The sequence below is a fragment of the Neovison vison genome, chromosome 13, assembly GCF_020171115.1.
Source record: "Neovison vison isolate M4711 chromosome 13, ASM_NN_V1, whole genome shotgun sequence".
NCBI lineage: Eukaryota > Metazoa > Chordata > Mammalia > Carnivora > Mustelidae > Neogale > Neogale vison.
Window position 1 is genome coordinate 102,604,355 of NC_058103.1, and position 19,853 is coordinate 102,624,207.

Below are 19,853 nucleotides of genomic sequence, written 5' to 3' on the forward strand. Positions count from 1 at the left end.
TGGAGGGAGCATGGCCCTGCTGACACCTTAGTTTTGGACTCTGAGCATCCAGAACTGTGAGAGAATGCATTTCTGTTGTTTCAAGTCACTCATTTGCAGCAATTTGTTACAGCAGCCCTAGGAAATTGATTACAAAAATCCAGGAAATTTTATGAGTTTATGGTATCTTGACAATACTCTGGGATCTTTCAGAAGTAATGGTGTGGCAGTTTTCTTGCTGACCCTCCAAATTCATTCTCCCATTCTTCCACAGCAGGTACCTTTTTGGTGGGCACACAATAGCCCAGATAGGGACTACATTTCCCAGGGTCCCTTGGGGCTGGGTATAGCCATAAGACTAGGTTCTCACTAAGAAAGTGTGTGTGGAAGTTCCATGTCACTTAAGAGGAAATTGCTTGCCTGGGATATCCTGTGTCTTTCTTCTCATGGACTGGAACGTGGATGAAGTCATGGCCCAGTACTGCCCCTTTGGAGACATGACCCTAGAACTCGTAAGCCTGCCTTCTTCCCTGGTAGTTTCTGTGGGGTCAAACAGCACAGGAAAAAGAAGCAAATTTCTACCTCATATGAACTGCTGTGTTCTTGGGTCTCTGTTATTACCCTAACAAATACATTAAGGTTAAGAAACAACTCTAGATTATAGCTTAGAATTACCAAATACTAGATGTGGAAAGATAAGAAATTGTATCACTCCCTGGAAAAGGACAGAAAACTGGTTCTGAGAGGGACTAAGTGACTGGTTCCAAGTCAGCCAGACAGGAAGAGGCAGAGATGAGAGCATCACTCCACTCTGCTCTGTGGCCTGGTGTGTTCAAGTACAAGACCTCTCAGCTGGATCCAAGGAGGTTCCACCAGCATCACTTACAAGCATCCTCTGGGCCAGGCAAGTTTTTGAACTGTTAATCAGTTGGTGTCAATCTCGTGCTCAAGTTCCTTTCATGGCTCATGAGGTCCTCCAGAAGCCTCCCTGGTTCTCTACCTCATGTCCTCTTCTCTCTGCCTCATCTCTCTTGCTCTTCTACATGGACCTTCTTGAATTTTCTCTAAAGCTCTAAGCTTGCTTAGGCCTGGAGTCCTTTCTGCTTGGAATTCCCTCTACCTGGTTCCATTTTCCCTCTACATCTCCCCAGGCCTTCCTCACAGCCCCTCAGATCTCGAAGGTGGAATGCTCTCCCCTGGCTTATCTAGACCTGTGTTCCCACCTCATTCCCTACTTTGCTTTACTCTTCAAAAAAGTGTTTCTCTCCCTCTGACATTCTATTAAATAGCTGTTGTACGCCTTTCCAACAATGTCAACTCTTAAAGGCAGGGACTTCATGTTCCTGGATTATCACTGTATTTTTGAATGCTGACAGCAGTGCCTGGCACATAGTAGGAACTCGAGAAACTGTCAAATGAATGAATAAAGATGGCTCCCCAAAGCCACGTGTCTACTTTACCAATTGTGCCCTCAAAGCCTAGTCCTCTGAAAATGTATGGACAACACAGGAGAATGGAAACGGTGAGGCAGAGGCTAAATGAGATGGTCTGGGGGCACAGAAGGAAAGGTTTGCATGGGTGAAGAGAAACTGGAAAGCTACATACAAAGAGAGAGGCGGAGAGAACACATACCAACCCCAGGGCCTAAAGCTGAGGTCAGGCAATCAATAGAAAAGTTAAAATGGCGCTCTTAAACACTTCTGATAAAATCAATTTGGTCATTACCACAGCTGAACACAGGGCACGGAGGCCTCATCTGTTAGAAAGATCTTTATGATCTTGTTAACGGATCCCCGACACAGAAGCTGTAAAGGTTATAACCCAACTTGTAAAGCTAATCTCATATTGGCTCCAGGATAATAAAGAACCGACAGAAAAATTCCCACTTAAACATATGTTAGAGCAAGAAGAAGAGCTTGCGTGACTTCTCCTATGGCAATTCAGAATAGTTTAACTTTCCCATTTCTGAGACTGAGAAAGCAGTCCTGGAAATAACGATTTTGGTATTCAGGGTTCTTAGATATAACAGCTTAGAAGTTAACTTGGGGTTAGCAATCTCCCTCCTAGTCAAAGTGATTTAAAAATAAAAGTCAGCACTTTTATTTTTATTTTTTAAAAGACACACACACACATATATATATATATATATAGAGAGAGAGAGGTATCTATATCTATATATATGAAATCCCTCAATGATGATGATGATGATTATTTAATACGTGAGTTTGGGTCACTCTTCTTCAAAAGAGTAATGCTGCATTATTTCTCCATCATACTCCTCCGGACCACGTGGTCTATGTTAGTGCAGAAAGGAAAAACCAGTTTATGCTGCAAAGCAGGTCCAGAAGACAAAACAAAATAACCATCTCAAAACCTTTCTGGGCGGCCTTGAAAAGAACACAGGGCAGAATGTGAGTATACCAGGCATTTAGCTGCAGACTGACATCTGAAACATGCAGGGATGAAATGATACAATGTCTATGATCTGCTTTAAAATGCTTCAGCAAAGCAGAAAGGGATAGATGAAGCCCAAGGGGACAAAATCTTGATAAGTGTGCGATCTGGGTGCTTGGCATACAAGAGCTCGCTGCACTGTTGCCTCTCTTTGCGTGTATGTTTGAAATTTTCATAACAAAAGGTCCTTATTGGCTGGAAAACTTTAAAATGAGGCCCAGTCTCCCACACCTAAAGCGTGTGAGAGATTCTGCCCTAACTTGTGAATAGGCCGCAGTCACAACTCCCCAAATGCCAAAGAAAGTGTTCCTCCCAGGAGCAAGTTTGAATGCTTTGGAGAGCAGATACCTTCAGAATATGTACTTACTTACTTAGCCATTGCTTTTATTTATAAAAAGAAACATTCAATATCTTTTATCCCTCGTCCTTAAATTCTTGTTTTCAGTGGGCTCTTACTTTTGTCAATGGTGGTTTTGTCAACTACGATACATGTTAGGAACACAACCTCATCGGTTGATGAGAAAGTACTGGAATTTGTTAAGGCCATGTGAAGGGAACCCGCATAGAAAACCCACAGAAAATAAATCAGAAGACATGACGTAGAAAATGCGTAGAAAATAAATCAGAAGATCTGACTTGGAATTCTACCTTCCCCTCCCCTGGCTCTCTGCCATGTTTTGACGATACTTCGATGAGTCTACCTTCTTGACAATCTTGCACATGGTTCCCTTTGTTCTCAGTAGCCCGTGTTTTGTGGGTCAGATGAAAGTCCCATCAGTGGCGTGTAACACCAGCCCTCCTGAGAAGTGCGTCCCTTTGACTACATAGAAACCTAAATAAATCAGAAACTCCTTGGTTAATGATTCCAAACAAGAACCCGAGAAATGCTGGGTACTTTCTTCAGTGGTTACTTGAAGGCGGATGGTTGTTTGTAACTTAACAGTTCAGTCCCTTTGCTGTACTTTCAATTCATCATTCAGACTAACAATCTGATGTTCATTCAAACAAGATGTAGCATTTCCCCATCGGGGGTGGTGGTGGTGGTATTGTCATTGTTTTTGAGTCTGACATCTTCAAACTCCCTTGAAAATTATCCAAGGTCAACTTGCAGTTTGCCATTCTAAGAACATATTCAATGTCATACAGTTGCATATTTTCAACCCATCTTTCTGATTTCCTCATCTCTCTCTGGGAGGTAAGTAGTGAAGATATTGCTGAGTCACTTCTCAGTGAGAATATGGAGTGTCAGAAGGGTGGTGCGGGCATGCTCAAGGTCAAGAGGCTCTTGTATGACAGAACTGGAAGCCAAAGCTCAGTCATGGGGCATTTTCAGTGGTCACTGTACTTATTTCTTTCTCTGGTCAAATCCTTTAAGTGCTCCTCCTTTGTCTGCACCAAGAGCCAAAGGTATCCAGCAAAAAGCATCAGAGACAAGCACGTGTATCTTGGGTCAAAGCATTCCCTGTAGTCTCCCCTCTTTTCCACCAGCAATAACTTTTTTTTTCCCCCCTAACAGGCTCTTCTAGCTTTACATTCTGGTTGTCCTTTCTCATTTTGCACAATCTGGCTTTGGTAAGCCAGCATTTAGATGGTGTACAGCTGTACAAGTGTCCCTCAGGTCTACCTCCTGTATTTGTGAACAAGAGACTAGAGGAGCCTTGCCCAAGCCTCAAGGATGCTCCTAGCTGCCACAGCGAGAGACTAGCCTCCCTAGGATTGTATATTATCCAAACTCGGTCACACACAGCTATGTCTACCACCCTCTGGCTCACACTCACATAACAGTAAAAACACTGCTCGCAATGCCTTTATGAATTTGGAAATCAACCCATATCCAGTTGAGGTAGCTTTAGTTACCTCTGATTTCAAAGCTGTCACTAATTTAGTCCCAGAGTCCAAGGACAGCTTGAAACTCTTTGAACATTTCACTAATGAACAATGTATGAATAATCTAATTTTTCAGCTCAAAGTGGGATTTGTTCAAGTACAAAGACCCAGACTTGCCATCTATGCTGCCCCTGATTGGCTGTGTGATTGTACTCTCCTTACCTCACGTTGTCAAGCACTATGTTAGGTGATAGGAATGGCCAATGAGATAGCATTTGTCCTGGTACTCACAGTGAATATTATCAGCCAAAGCCTAGCTGGGGACCCAAATTCCATCCGGCCATCCATTTGGTGTGAGCCCTATCCTTGTTCCTAGCAGTCATCTCTGCTCCCTCACAAAGCCCAAATACTGTTCATCACATCCATGAGCTTCAAGAGCAAGAAGTGATGTGGGAACACTGAAAAAAAATGCAGGCTTATGTTCATTCAGCCCAACTCTGAGCACATTCTCTTTCCATCCTTGGTCTCTCGAAGCCCTGTTGACTTTTTTCAGGTGCTTACGTCCATGAAGAAATGCATGTGACAGGGGCTTCTTTCCCTCTTTCTGCTTATATATTTTCCCCTATAGATGATAGATGTCTTTTTTTTTCTGCCTACGGATATCTTGATATATATATATATATATATATATATATATTTGTTTTTCATTTTATTTTTTAATTTATATATATATATATTTGTTTTTCATTTTATTTTTTAATTTTTTAAAAAAGATTTTATTTTATTTATTTGACAGAGAGAGATCACAAGTAGGCAGAGAGGCAGGCAGAGAGAGAGAGAGGAGGAAGCAGGCTCCCTGCTGAGCAGAGAGCTCAATGCGGTACTCGATCCCAGGACCCTGAGATCATGACCTGAGCCGAAGGCAGCGGCTTAACCCACTGAGCCACCCAGGCGCCCTGTTTTTCATTTTAAATTATCTTTATAAATTATCCTTATAAATGATTTACATATTCCAGATAGTTCCTACAACTACTATATGATGAAGATAACAGATTCTGTTACTCTGAAACCCGTGCCTCAGTTTCCAAGGTAATAGAACAAATAAAACAAGTTATCCCCCTGATGCCAATATGGGAAATGTTGGAGAGCTCTGGGCTCAGACATCAGGAACCTTTCAGCCAACTCAACATCCTCCTAATTTTTAACATTCTCCCCTCTCCCTCAGTAGTCATACTTGGTGTCACCTACTGAAGAGTGCTTTAAATATCGCTACAAAAAATACCCAGATGAAACAAGTAAACTTTCGGGATTCCAGTTTCAGCAAATGTAGGAAGAAGTGACTAATCCGAGTGAATGAGACTGCGTCAGGACCACCAACGCCAGAGCGAATTAGCCTCGGCCGGCAAGTCCGGCACCAGCTCCCGTGACCACAATGCCTCCGATAAGCCCTCGAGCTGCAGAGAATTCTGACATCACTTCTAAGCTGACAGAAGTTTTATTATGATTATATATTATGCTGAAACCCGGAGCCTTACTGTAAGTCATCATTTTATCTACTTTTAACAATGACAGTAAAATCCTACCACAAATGCTACTGTCAACTTTTCTATGAGGGCTCCCTTTTCCTCACGGTGACATTCCAAGTACAGAGTCTCCTTCATCTAAAGGAGCTGTCCTATCAGCCCGCTAATGGGAACAATTCATTTAACCTGCACTCGAAGTACAGCCAAGGAGTGGAGTAATGTGTACAAGATCCAGGGGGAATCAGTCCTCCCAGCTGGCCCCTCCCGCTGTTTGATTCATTGACGAGAGTTCCACTTTCTTTCCACTCAGGCTGACTTACAGAAAGGAAAAAAAAAAAGAAGAAGAAGAAGAAGAAGAAGGACATTGCAGAAAATTTAAGTGAACTACTAGCCAAATCCCCTCAAGCTGCTGGCATGGATTGCATAACAACTCCTTAACTCCAGAGGCCACGGAGCAGGAGGCCCGCAAGCCTCTGATTTCCTATCTTTCTCACACCCTCTTATTCCCCGCTCCCCTTTGCCCAGCCCACCACCCACCACAGGTGCCTTTCACAGTCTACGTCGCACATATTCCCCGACTATTTTATTATGTGGGGGTGCTTCTGCTTACACCGCAGTGTATCCTGCCTTCATAAAATCCTCACTTAACGCAACCCACGCCGGCTGCCTCTGACCCACTCACCGTATCGCATTTGCAGAGCTAAAATTCTAGGAATGGCACCTGTGATCATTAATGTATTAAACCGTTGCTCCAAAATGACTAAACGCATTATTTCTGCTGGGAAGAAAATGCTGAGGTGAAGCGAGAGCAAAGGTAAAAGACCTGGTTTTCCTAAAATGGATCTAGCCTTGGAGGCATTTATAGTCTCCAAGGACACAGTCTCTGATTCTTCTGATCGTTTTTCAAATCAACTTAATGAGCACGAGATAGTCCTCTCATTAAACTGATATAATAGATAAATAGTACCTGCATTTAGGGTGGGCAATTCAAAGAGAGAACCCATTTCCTGAGATTTTAAAGGGTTTTGAACCGGAGCAAGAATCAGCGCCCGACTTTTGAAGGAGGCGTTACTTCTTGCCATCACTCTTCACGATCTAGCACAAAAAACGTGGAGAGATTTTTCAGCTCTCTTGAACTAAAAACAACTCCAATTGGTATGGATGGTTTTTTGTAGGATTTTGAGTAATTTCCATATTACAAATTTTAGCTCTACTCATGACTTCCTTAAAAGATGACTAAATGCCAAGTTAGTGGGGACAATAAATATTTAAGGAGCTACATAAACCCCAATATGCTGTTTTTTTCCCCCAAAAACCACAAGCCCAAGTTAGATTCTATATGCCCCACACAGCTGTCTGAATGGGGCCTCCCCTCACCCCAAACTTCCAAGGACAGCCAAACCCCAAATCTTGTCTTTCTAAAAATCTTTTACAAAATGGAGGTTAAAAGCAAACAAAGCATCATCTAACCGCTGTTCTCACTGCTTCAACCTACAGAGCTGTCCACCTTTGCTATTTCCTTCCAGAAAAGTGGGTTGACTTATGTCTACTTTCTGTCCCCAAACACTGGAAACTTCAGAGCCCCGCACTGCAGTATTTCTGCCTGCTTGGGATAAAATAAGGCCTGCTCTTGTGTTAATGAAATCAGGCCTGTTACTAGAATCTGTGGTCTAGTGTGACCCTGAAGAGACATAAATTTCTCATTTTTAGACTTTCCTCAAATTTCCTAAGTTATTTTTTGTTATTGCAAAATCCAGTGCTTTATAATAAATTTATAGGGTGCCTAGGGGGATATCCATTCATATTATATGGTATCTCATTCACGGTTCCTCCGGGATAGGAACGCAGAGTTACGCGGCTCTGTCAGCCAGCGACTCTCACGTGTGAAGATCCTGTGTGAGAGGACAAACGAGGCTCCTGTGGGATTCCACACACGCGCAGAATATAAAAGCCTACAAAGTGAAAATGATGCCACTCCACTCCTGAAGTAGGATCACCTAGGTAAGCTGGAAAAACACTTCAGTATTTGTAGTCGTGAAGTGATTATGTATTTTATTGTAGAAACCGGTGTAAGTACCAACTGCAAGCGATTTCTACATACTAAATGCGAAAGTTAAGGTGTCTCTCCTTCCTCTTTCTTTCTAGAAGCGTCAACAGCCACAGTCATGAGTCAAGAGAGGGAGAATGATGGGGGAGCAGTTGCCCAGTGTGTAGGCAATGATTTAAAAACAATGAAAAGCCTAATAAAAGCTAGTTTGCTTCTGATTATTACCATGGGCTGACAACCCTAAGCAATGTTAGTGATAAAATATTCCTTCCCCCAGGGCCAGCCATTTCCATTGCCCGCTCCCTATTTGATAGGCCACTGTGAAAAACATTCCAGTATCTTCCTCCTCCCTTCCTCCTTTCCTTCCTTTCTTCCTTCCTTCCGTCTTCCCTCTCTCTCCTCCCTCCCTCCCTTCCTTCCCACCTTTCTTCCTTCCTAAAGCAGGGAAGGGGCAGATGGAGAGGGATAAAGAGAATCTGAAGCAGGCTCTACACGCACTGCGGAGCTGACTGGGGGCTTGATCTCAGGATCCTGAGATCATGACTGGAGCTGAAATTGAGTCCAACACCTAACTGACTGAGCCACACTGCCGCCCCCCACCCCCAACCTTTCTTAAGAAAGATACATCACCATTTAAAAAAAATGAAACTAATACATCTTACTACAGAACATTGAGATGAATTTTATGAGAGTTAATATTGCCATGAATTCTACCACATACTGATAATTATAGGCCTTTTAGCATTTCTTTATTTTTTTAGTTATAAAAATAATTCGACCATAAATATCCTTGTTATATATGTCTTTATTGACAGTCTTAATTTTCTAAGTACATTCTTCAAAGTTTAACTTTTAAAAAGAATTTAATATGTATCATTAACAGGGACCTGTAGAGTTTATCAATTTATAATTCCTGTCATAGCGTATATCCTCACCAACACTATCCTGAAAAATAAACTTCGATACTTAGTTGACTCAAAGGTATCTTCTTTTAATTTATGTGTCTTTGCTTATTTATGAGATTGTTTTATCTAAGTTTGCTAACTTTCGTATTTCTTCTTCTGTTAATTGCCTGTTCACGTCTCTGCTCATTTTTTTATGTGGTGTTAGTCTTTCACTTACCAATTTCTAATAATTCTGTAAAGTTAATTATGCGCTAATGTTTTCTTTCTAAATTTTGCATAGGTTTTATCCATATGTGGAAATTTAAAAAATGTTTTGTTTTATTTAAAGTGGTGGGATCTAAACTTTCATTTATGGTTTCTGTATGAATGATTTGCAATGGTCAAGATATGAACATAACCAGAGTTGTCCACAAATGGATGGCTAGATAAGGAGATAAGGTACCCACACACACATACACACACAGGATATTATGCAGCCATAAAAGAGATGAGATCCTGCCATTTGCAACAATATGGATGGAACAAGAGGATATTATGTCAAGTGAAGTAAGTCTAAGACAAATGCTATAGGATTCCATTTATATGGGGAATCTAAAAAACAAAACAAGTAAAAAGACAAAAAGAATCAGACCTATAATTTATAGAGTTGCTGAATCACTTTTATAACCTGAAACTAATATAACATTGTGTGTCAACTATATACAAATAAAAAAATTGAAAAGTATTTTTATATTATTCTTCATATTTGATTTAAAAATTCAAATGAAACTATCTAGATATATTTCCTTTATCTCTCTTTAGCTTAGTTAATAGATAAATTATTCCAATTCCCCTTCTTGTGATTTGAGTCCAAACAATATACAAACTGTCTCATGTCTTTGTTCTTCTTCCAAGTGAGGTATGTCCCTATGACTGTCATGTAAGGAAAAAAAAAAAAATCAGGAATAACAAAAGGTTTGAGCCAAATTCTGGCCCCAAAATTTTATGAATAAAATTTGAATTGGCTTGCTCCTTCTTTAGAAAATGAGGGCAACATTAAGATTTGGTGGATCCATTTCTTAAATTTGTTTTTACTGAAACCTGGGCACGTTTCCTGATTTCTATATAAAATGAGGATTATGTAGTGAAGCATAATGCTTAATGCTTTCGATAAGAGATCACTGGCATCATTGAAAGTTTCACATTTTTATCTTTAGTATATTTAATATTGACTCACAATGAAAATTACTGCTGACATTTTAATGCTAACAATTAGTTTTCCAAATAAGGCTGTTTCTATAAATAAAGCTCTGCATGCTATTTACCCAAGTGTGTTTAGATTAGAATTATATTCCAGAAACTAAGAGGGCTCCATTCAGTGACTCCACACAAAGTACACACATAGGACATGATGTGATATTCCTGGTGCAATTCTGCTAGCTGATTTGCTTTTTGTCCAGGAGGAAGGCCAGGGAGGTCAAAGAGACAGGAAGGACCTTGCAGAGAGGCTGACCTGCCCAGATATGGGAATTGTGCTCATTAGGAGAAACAGGGGTTTGAGGTGGGAGGAGGTGGATGGGCAGGAGAAGCATGTATTTTATGGGAAAAAAAAAAACCCAAAAAACTAGAGCATGGGAAAAATAATGTGCACACTGGCCATCATGTGGGATTTGAATAACAATTTACCACTCTATTCAAAAGCGTCTAAAATATAACAACCCTTCCTCATTACTCTCTTTTGCTAGGGCAATTGCCAGCAAAGGTGTACTGCAGAACACGAGTTTTACAGCAATGCATTCCTTAAGGGAAGGTAAAGCCCACTGTAAGAGAAGGAGAGAGGGTGGTTGACCTTGGTCCTGTCTGACCGTAGCCCCAATCCCAGAGTTCTTTAGCTTCAGAGAAATTGGAAGAAGCAGAATCAATGCCGTGATGCTTAAGGGAAATCTTTCCTTCCATTCACAGAGAACAGGAATCCAAGGGATACTTTGAACTCACCCCTTAAAGATGTGGGAACTGAATATATTCTAGTTATCTTCTACTTAGTCTGGGGAAAAGAACAGCAAGAAAACAAGGCAAGGAAAAAAGTCAGGAATCTTTTCAGTGTATTTCATTTGCTGTAAGTGTATTTCCAATGCAGTACCGTATTTGAAGCATCAAGGAAGTTCTTTAATGAAGATCGGCCCCTGGTTTCTCAGCCTTTACAGCTCCCCACATGCTCCATGTTCTCAAAGACCTCTGAGCTTTTTGGCTATGTTTTCTCTACCAGGAATGCTATCCCTTTTTGCTTTCCTGGACTAATTCCCATTAAATGTTCCAGATTCAGAGCCATGGCCACCTCGCCATCACACCCTGGCGATGTCTGCTGTCTCTCCCTAGCGTACCCTCAGTGCTGCCTGTGGTCTGTTGTTCAGTGTGGTTGCAGCTCAAGGCAAGTAGCGAAGGCATGGGTGGGGACGTATACTCACCACTTGCTGGGCCCAGGTGTGGTCTGCATTAACCTCCAGGGAGGAGCACCTTTTCTGAATTCCCCCCAGAGCTGCCTTCTGTTCTCTGTGCTTTCCATTTTCATAGCTATCGTGCTGCGTTATTTTTGTTGGCTCATCTGTCTATACCCCAGTCCCATGCACACTCTGTTGTCACTAACCTCCCTCCCACAGATAGAAAACATCCCTCTTTCCAATTAAGTACAGGGACAATAGCTTTTATTTCTGAATCCTAAGCTCCAGCCGTTACACCTAGCACATAGTAGCTCCTTAGAATATATCTTCTGAATACTTACAGACTCAAAAGTGAATGCCTTCTGTCAATTACACCTCAAAAAACAAACAACAACAACAACAGAACAAAAGGAAAAAATCAGTGAATGCCTTCAAGAAACATGCCACTCAATGTAAGTGCCTTGTCTTCCTATAAGCCTCATATCACATAATACAAGGCTTCACACGTTAAGTTTCGGAAGAGGGGCTGAGACAGGAGCCACCAAGGATGGGAGGGGTCTGAACAAGTTAGTGGAACTTCCAAGAGAAGGTGAGCAGATATTGACTCACAGGGTCTCGTACAGAAACTTCTAATCCGAGATTCAGTTTCTCTGCATTTGGTAAAGTGGGCAAAATTTGTAGAACTCACCAATATACTGCTTCTCCCCTGTCCTTACAAGTGTGAGAATTCCTTCATTCACTCACTCAACAATATTTTCTCTATTATTTACTACATGCAAAGCTCTGGCAGCGCCCAGACAGACCATCCACTGTCGCACATGACCCTGACACGGGGGCTCTAAGTTTTCCCCATCTTGTCCTTACTTACCCACTTCCGTATGCCAGAAGGGTGGTGCCCTTGTCCATCTGTGACACTAACGTGCTCACCACTGACCTCCGAAACCCAACGAGTCGCCTGAAGGGCTGAGAGGTTAGCAGGGACCACTTCTTCAGTCTCGGACTGTTCACGACCCCGGAATAATCATAACCTCTCGTCAAGTTCTCATTTGGGTCATTTCCTCTGAGTCCCTTCTCTACCAGCTGACATGCAGGACATTCCCTGAAAGCCTGTCTTCTCATGTCAGTGAAGGGTAAGGACGAGGGCTGTGTGAGGGAGGGAGTCTAGGATTATAGCTGAGAGCACAGTCGGATGATTGAGTCTGAGGCTGGGACTAGCACTTAGCAGTGGTGGAACCCCGGGCAAGCCACCTCCCCTTCTCAAAGCCTCAGTTTGCTCATCTGTAAAACGGTCATAATGGATTCAACGATCCCATGCTTGTAAACCAGTCAGCAGTGACCATGCAGGATGAATGTTAGGGAGTTAATTGTGTTACATTATTTGTGTCATCTTAAGAAATTACATCATTTATAAGACAGGATGAATATTACCTAGCTGGGAAGATTTTTATAAGGATTAACTCTAACAAGGCACGAGCAAGTGGTTGCCATACAGTAGGTCATTAAAAAATGTTAGTTCATGCAAACTACTGGAATGAGATTTTTCTATGGTGCTACGTTTTGAAATTCTTAGCTCTGTTTGGGAGGAAGCCCTCACCTCCTGTGGCAACTTTGTTTGGAATGGGCCTTTTCTCTCTTGCCATTTTCATTCAAAATATCTATGGCAGTGCTTCAGAATATTCCAATTCGTCCTCTTGACCTCTATCCATAAACAGCCTTTCTCACAATGAGATGTTCCGAGTTTAGGAGCCTTGCTATTTTCAACAAAGAATTAATTGCAAAGTAATTAAGTTTAGAGCAGGGGAATAGATGAACCCTGTCTATCATAAAGGAACAGTGTGGATGGTGACATAATGAAGCAAAGAGACGATATTTTAGATTAACACACACACACACACAATCTCTTTTCTAAAGCACACAAAGAAACCTCCCATCACTTATATTGACAAGATAAATCTAAGCTGCTTAAAGAAGCACTTAATTTTGTTCTCATTAAGTCGCAGGGTTAAGGGCTTTACCCTCAATGTCCATGGAAGCAATGTTAGGTTTTCACCTTGGAAAGTTCTCTGAGGCCCTAAGTCCATTGACAAATATAGCACTAAGATGTGTTACAGAAACATGCATCTGAAAGCCAGTTGCATTGCTGGCCACATTCCCACTTGGCTCCATTTTCCTCAATGAACAGAGAATGCACAGAGAATGCTAGAGAGGCCTAAGTGTTCACCTCTCTGTCTTGAAGCATGCAAATTTGCAATTAATCAACAGTGGCTCTTTGGGGGGGGCAAGATAAGGACAGTCACCAGCAGGTCTTACCATGAGAACTAGGAGGCTTAATCTGCTTAAGGGCAATTAGGTTGATGCCATCCTAACATTTTTTCCAGTTGCTTTAAGGATGGAGAGGATGCCAGCTCACATCACACATCCTCTCTGGCCAGTGTGAATGGAGGAGGTGCTGGAGGAGTTCTAAGGGGTCATTTAATTTCATCCTTACACAGCCCTGTGTTTTGATTAAAGCAGGATATTTCCAAATACCACATATGTGAGCCTGGAAACACAGCATTGGGGATGTAAGAAAAATTTGAGTAAAAGAAAGACAGAAAGACGGGAAGGAAGGAAGGAAGGACAAGAGAAGAGATGAGAAAAGAAAAGAACAGGATGGAAGAAAGGAAAAAAACAAAGAAAGTCTATAAGGAAATATATCAAAATTTTAACTGTGATTGCATCTAGTATTTTCCTTCCTTTCTGCTTTGCATCTTTTCTGAAATTTTTATGACTGTTTTACTTTTTTAGAGGGAAGATTACAATAGACTTGGTTTTGCTAATTTATTAAAAGCTCTTAAGAAGGGGCACCTGGGTGGCTCAGTCATTAAGTCACTGCCTTCAGCTTGGGTCATGATCTCAGGGTCCTGGGATTGAGCCCAGGATCGGGATCCCGCTCCCTACTCAGTGGGAAGCCTGCTTCTCCCTCTCCCACTTCCTGTGCTTGTGTTCCCTCTCTCGCTGTGTCTCTCTCTGTTAAATAAATAAATAAAATCTTTTTTTTTTTTTCAAGGTCTTAAGAAAACACAGGTCAATTTCAATGAAATGAGAGGCCTCATTTCCCTCAAGGAATTTTTACCTCTAACTTTAGGCAGCACAGCTGTGACAAAGATGTGGGACTCCAAACTTGAACCGACAAGATACAAAACTAAGTTGTTTGTTGTTGTTGTTGTTTTTCAAGTGCTTGCACGTTGGCTCCTTTCTGGAGCCTCTTCCTGGTTTCGGGCTGAGACGCGGAGGGGCCACTACCTGCGTGTGGTTACGAGGGAAGCAGGGTGTCGCCACCATGCTTTCCTCACGCCTGTCCTAGAAGCAAACACAGCCCACAAACCCTGTTGTCATCCTGCCTGGGTGGCTCCCCGAAGTCGCTGGAGGCACACTCTCAGAGGGCGGGGCGGAGGAGCCCCAGAAACGGAGAATAAAAACAACCAAGCAGGGCTCTCTCCAGCCAAGTGTCCCCGTCCCCTGTTCTCTCCCTGCCCCCGCTGGACCCGGAAGTCGACAGGTTTTTGTCGCAGTCTCTCAGAGGAGCAGAGCCCTTCTCACAACATGAAACAAAATGGCAAAGCTTGAAAAGGACGACCAAGAATGCAGAATGCAGGGGAGAGAACGGGGAGCTAGCACCGCAGCGGCGGGCCCCTCAAATGCATTATCTAGGTCAGACGAGCGCCCTCGCACAGGGGACTGCAGCGGCCACGCTGACACGGGCCTCGTGGGCCATCGGTTTGGTTCCCACCGCGGTGGCCTTCTGGTATTCTGCAACCGGGGCTTCCAGCCTTCCCCCTCCAACACCCCCGACTCCTGTTTCTCGCGAGGGTGAATGAGCGAGCACCTGACACCGCCTCGCTCTCCCCTCTGACCCACACCGTATTTTCCTGTGAATGAGCTTTCTGGATGAAGATCGGATTCGCGTGAGCTTCCGCATGTGACAGCTCGGGGCTGGCCACGCTCCCCGTGTGCCTGCACAGGCACGAGAGACATTAGCTCTGGGTTTTCTCCTCTGAAATCCACTCAAAACTCACGTCAGGGGCTCAAGGTTTCAATTTGTGCTTTGTGTTCTATTTGGCTTTCCCCCCAGCCAGAGGATCATACTCCACTTCTCCACATGGCATTTTTGTGCCAGCAAAAAAGAAAAAAAAAAAAAAGAAAAAGAAAGAAAAGAAAAGAAAAGAAAAACAGGAAGGGAGACGTTCTCTACTGACACAGAGAGGCAACCGAGGCAGTGTGGGGTTCATTGTAGTGAACAATGTACCCAAAATGCAGGACACGTGGAACTGGTTTCATCATAAGACTGGGCTTCTATTAAATGCCAAATGAGGAATTTTGACACAATCTGGAAAATGGGGTGAAAATAAGATAAATACTGGTTTGAGTTTTCCCTGAAATATATGTGGACCAGAGTTTAGATTTAAAATTTTCCACTCATAACTTTCATTATCCATTCGTAAACTATTACAAGTGTGTGTGCCCTGACGACCCTGTGATTCCTGAACAGCTACTTAACTGTAATGCGATTTAATCAAAGGATTCAACAATTGGGGGCTCATAAGGCCATAAGATGAATGAACTTAGAGATACAGAGTCATTTATTATATAATTGTTATAAAGCAGACAGGGCCATTTTATAAAATCAGAGGGAAGGCGATATGTACTGTCTACTTTCTTTGGTGACGAAGTCCTTAAAAACGATGTCTAGAGTTATGGTTAGAAATCTACTCCATTCTCTTTCACCAACCAACCTGCCCCATCCCCCTTTGCCCTTTTAGAGTGTGTATTCAGCTCTATAGACTGTAAGATGTAAGAATTAGGAAACTGAGAGATAATTTCTCTAAAGGGAAGCATAATCTATTTGCTTAATGATCCTACAAGGAGCTAATAACTATCATCCCTCTTAGAAATAATAATACTTTGCTTTTATGTAGAATCTTTCTCCAAGGAGTGCCAAGTATATTATAGATGCTATCTAATTAATCCTCCTAGGGTCCCCAGGTGGAAGGGAGGTGGCAGGTATTACGAAGGTTCATGGGCACCATCAACATGTCCCAGGTGAGGAAATATATAAAGAGTGGTAAAAAGGGTACATGCCTTGTAATTTAAGCCAGGTCTGCAGGACCTCAAAGCACCTAAGCAACTCATGGAACAGAAGAATCAGTCAAGTTTGATACTGGTTGACAAAAGACTAATAGGACAAGATGGTTTGCGTGCTTTGCCCGTGCCCCCCAGGTGTGTCCATGGGGCATAGCTTCATTGCAAGTGCCAATGAAAGAGCCTGTACTTCTTGACTTTTAGCCTGGTGGTCTCTTCAAGTTTGCCTTTCTGAAAGGCAAACTTGGGGGATACTGATGCTGTGAACTACTTGAACTACTTGACACCCTGCCCTCAAGCAGCACCTCAGTCAAGTGGCTGTGCTTGTGTTTCTCATTCCACTGTCCTCTGCAAAGTGGGTGTGTAGATGGTATTTTGGAGGTTTGTGGTGGTGGTGTGGTCAGAGGGCGTCAGAGGACTTGAATGATCTTTTTGGGGGTCTCTGTGTACTCAGTGGGGGGGGAGACATGCCACAAGTCTCCATCTCTCCTATTGAGAGAGTTGTGAGCCTGGGAGTCTGGAGAGAGGGAAGGGTTTGCCCTGTTGCATGTCATTTTGAAACAGTCCGTAGGCAGACTTTAGCTTCCCACTCTTGCACACCCTCTCCAGAGACAGAAGCCTCTGTCACGGTCTTGATCAATAACTGATGAACTGGAGAGGGTGCTTCTGCGAAGAGTGAGGCAGCCTGAAAATAACAAACCAAGTAGCACTTCCGAAACTTCAATCTCTTTTAATGCCAGCCTCTTTGGGGAATTAGGGCTCAGCTCAAATCACTTCCCAAAAAGGAAAAAGCCCCAGGAGAAAATTCAGTCAAATTAATAAACTGATGTGCCTCTGATGAGAACTACATTTTTTTTTTTTTTTGACATGTTGTGATAATAAATGGTTTCTGATTCTTACCTAGCTCAGGAGAAGCTGTTCCTTGTTGTTGTTGTTGTTTTTAGAGACACTAATAATGTCATTTTTTTTTAGCAAACAGAGGTATATGGCGTGTTCTGAGGGAAGATACCACTTTGCTCAACCCCAAAAGTTGAGGTGTCAATTGAGTGGACTTCCTTTGGTCTCTGGAAGCCGTGAAAGGTGGACGTCAGCTGAAACTCCCCAGAATGGCAGGCAAGTGTGCTGTGGGCTATTGCCAAGGGAAGAGCTCTCCCCTGATCCCTGAATTAACTGACTCTAGGTGTTGCGCCTACAAGCAAGCATTGCGATCCTCTTGAAGCATCATGATCATGATCTTTCTTGAAGTCGCTCAGTTAGTCCCAAAGAGCCCCTCCTTTCCTTGGCCCCACAGAAATTCTCCTTGAAGTTTCTCCTTGGGTCCTTCCCTGACCACCATTTTTCTCTCATTAAGTTTCCGCCCGGGGCCAGCTGTGGGCTGGTGTGCTGGAGCCCACGATACTACTCCATTGGCTCAAGGTGAGCCTTTCCCTTTGTGTGTGCTGGGAGCCCACACTGCTTTCCCCCAGAAGTGCTCCTCATTCCCATCACCTCCACAGCCCTGGAGGATTTACATAAAACCAGTTGCATCCCTATGTGATGTCATGTTTGTCACCCATTTGCATACATTTTTCTTTAACGGATGTTGGCTCAGCCTGCTCCTTCTGAACAAACTCTTGACTCCTTAGACTGAAGCTTAAACTTGAGGCTTCTTAAGAGTAGAGAGACTGTCCCTTGAACCTCCCCCACAGCATTCTGGCCACAGAAGATGCATGCGTATTATGTGTGTGTAGAGCCCAACCAAGACTTTTCTGGGTCCCCACCTTCTTTTCAGAACCAAAATGTCACTAACTTCTCATCCAAGCGGCATTCAACTGTGGCTTAGCATCAGAAGTTGAGCTTCTTTGTCATTTTATGCCTGTGTGTGTCCCAAGGTGGGTGGGAGAAATACTTAGAAATAGCTTCCATTATGTAAAGGGCCATGAAGGAATTTTCCATACTATTTGCACAGAAATTCTTTCATTTAACTCCCCGGACTCTCCATAGAAATTCTGGCATCCTCCCCGCCCTCTCAGGCCCTTTCAATTCTCCACACTTTCACCCTCCCTGTTCCCAGGGCATAGCAGCAATACTGCGGCTAAGTCTGTTTGGTATCAGAGTTAGAATTATTTATATCTTAGAGCTTAGGCTTGTTTATGCAGTAGAATTCTGAGAAGGAAGTGAATCAGGAGATCTATCCCCCTAACAGGGGCATCCAGGGGTCAGGCTGAAAACAAGTACTGATGATAAGGTAAAACCCCGTGCTGTACGGTAGGCCTCACGACAGACCTCAAACAGCACAGGGCATGCAAGAAAAGGCCTTGATGTAGCACCAGGGCAGCCAGCAAAGGGTATGTGAGCGGGGAGACATGATTAGCTCGGCGCCATTTCTGACAGCCCATGGGGATGGGAGAATCAGAGGCCTTCCAGAAACCACTGAGCTTCAGCCCCTCCCAAACTTACTTCAGGAAGATCAGTGGTGGGATTTTACGAGATAACATACCTTAATATTTCCTCCCCTAGCTTGATGAACTTCATGTAAACTCCTCTTCAACTAATTATATGTAAGCTTCTTAAGTAGCGGTAATTAATAGCTACTACCGTTCACTGACTTTCTACTGCGTATGAGGTATTTTGCATACAGATCTCATTTAATTCTACAACACTGAGAAATGGTTATTATTACCCTTGTAACAGACTGGGGATTCAGATTCAGGCCCATTGGTTCCAAAACCCATCTGTATGCTGCAGATGAGACCATGGCCTCTTCCAGGGGATAGGGTCTGAGGGTTCTGGTGTGGAGAGAAGTAACTTAGACATCAAGTGTCTGTTTGATCAGACTTTTTACCTTGATTTTACTGTCTCAGGAATATTTGGCATTGGAAGCTGAGTAGTGTAGAGATGGGATTCAGATCCAGGCTCTACCATTTTGGACAAAGCCCTATGTTGCCTTGCACTTGAACTTGGGGAGATGGATTCCTCCTGACCTTAAGAATTACCCATAGAAAGATATAACAGATAAGGCTTCCACTGGGAATGTTCAAGTAGATCATAGACACAATCTATCTAGGATGTGTGTAGGTGGTATTTAGTAAAGGCAAGAACCATGAGATGAAGAGTTGGCTGTTAATGGCTTGTTGGCCTTCACTTAGTGCCTCATGTTCTCATTGCTGAAGCCCAATTTTCCCCTGAGCAGTGGGAAGACCACAGTGGCCCTTCTGGATGACTCCATGGTGCCTCTGGAAAGCAGGGCTCTTCTCATTGCACTGGTCCCAGGTCAGAGAAGAGGGAAGGCATGGTGTGCATGAAGTATCCCAGCAAACCCTTGACCCTCTATGCTCCAGAACACCTATACAGGTAAGACCTGTAGCCCTTTCAGCAGAAAGAGGCCTCCAGGATGATTCCCCCAACTCCATCACTTAACATGTAGGAGACCAAGGCGATGCAGAAGCAAGCTGAGCTGGTTACACTGCTAGAAAGTGGTATGCTGAGCCTAGGATTCCAGAGCTCTTTTTATCCCCCAGTGCCGGGCCTTTTCCAGCCTCATGCTTCCCCTGCATCCCCATTTACCCCCAGAGGAGGTTTTGCCTCTATAAGATCAAAT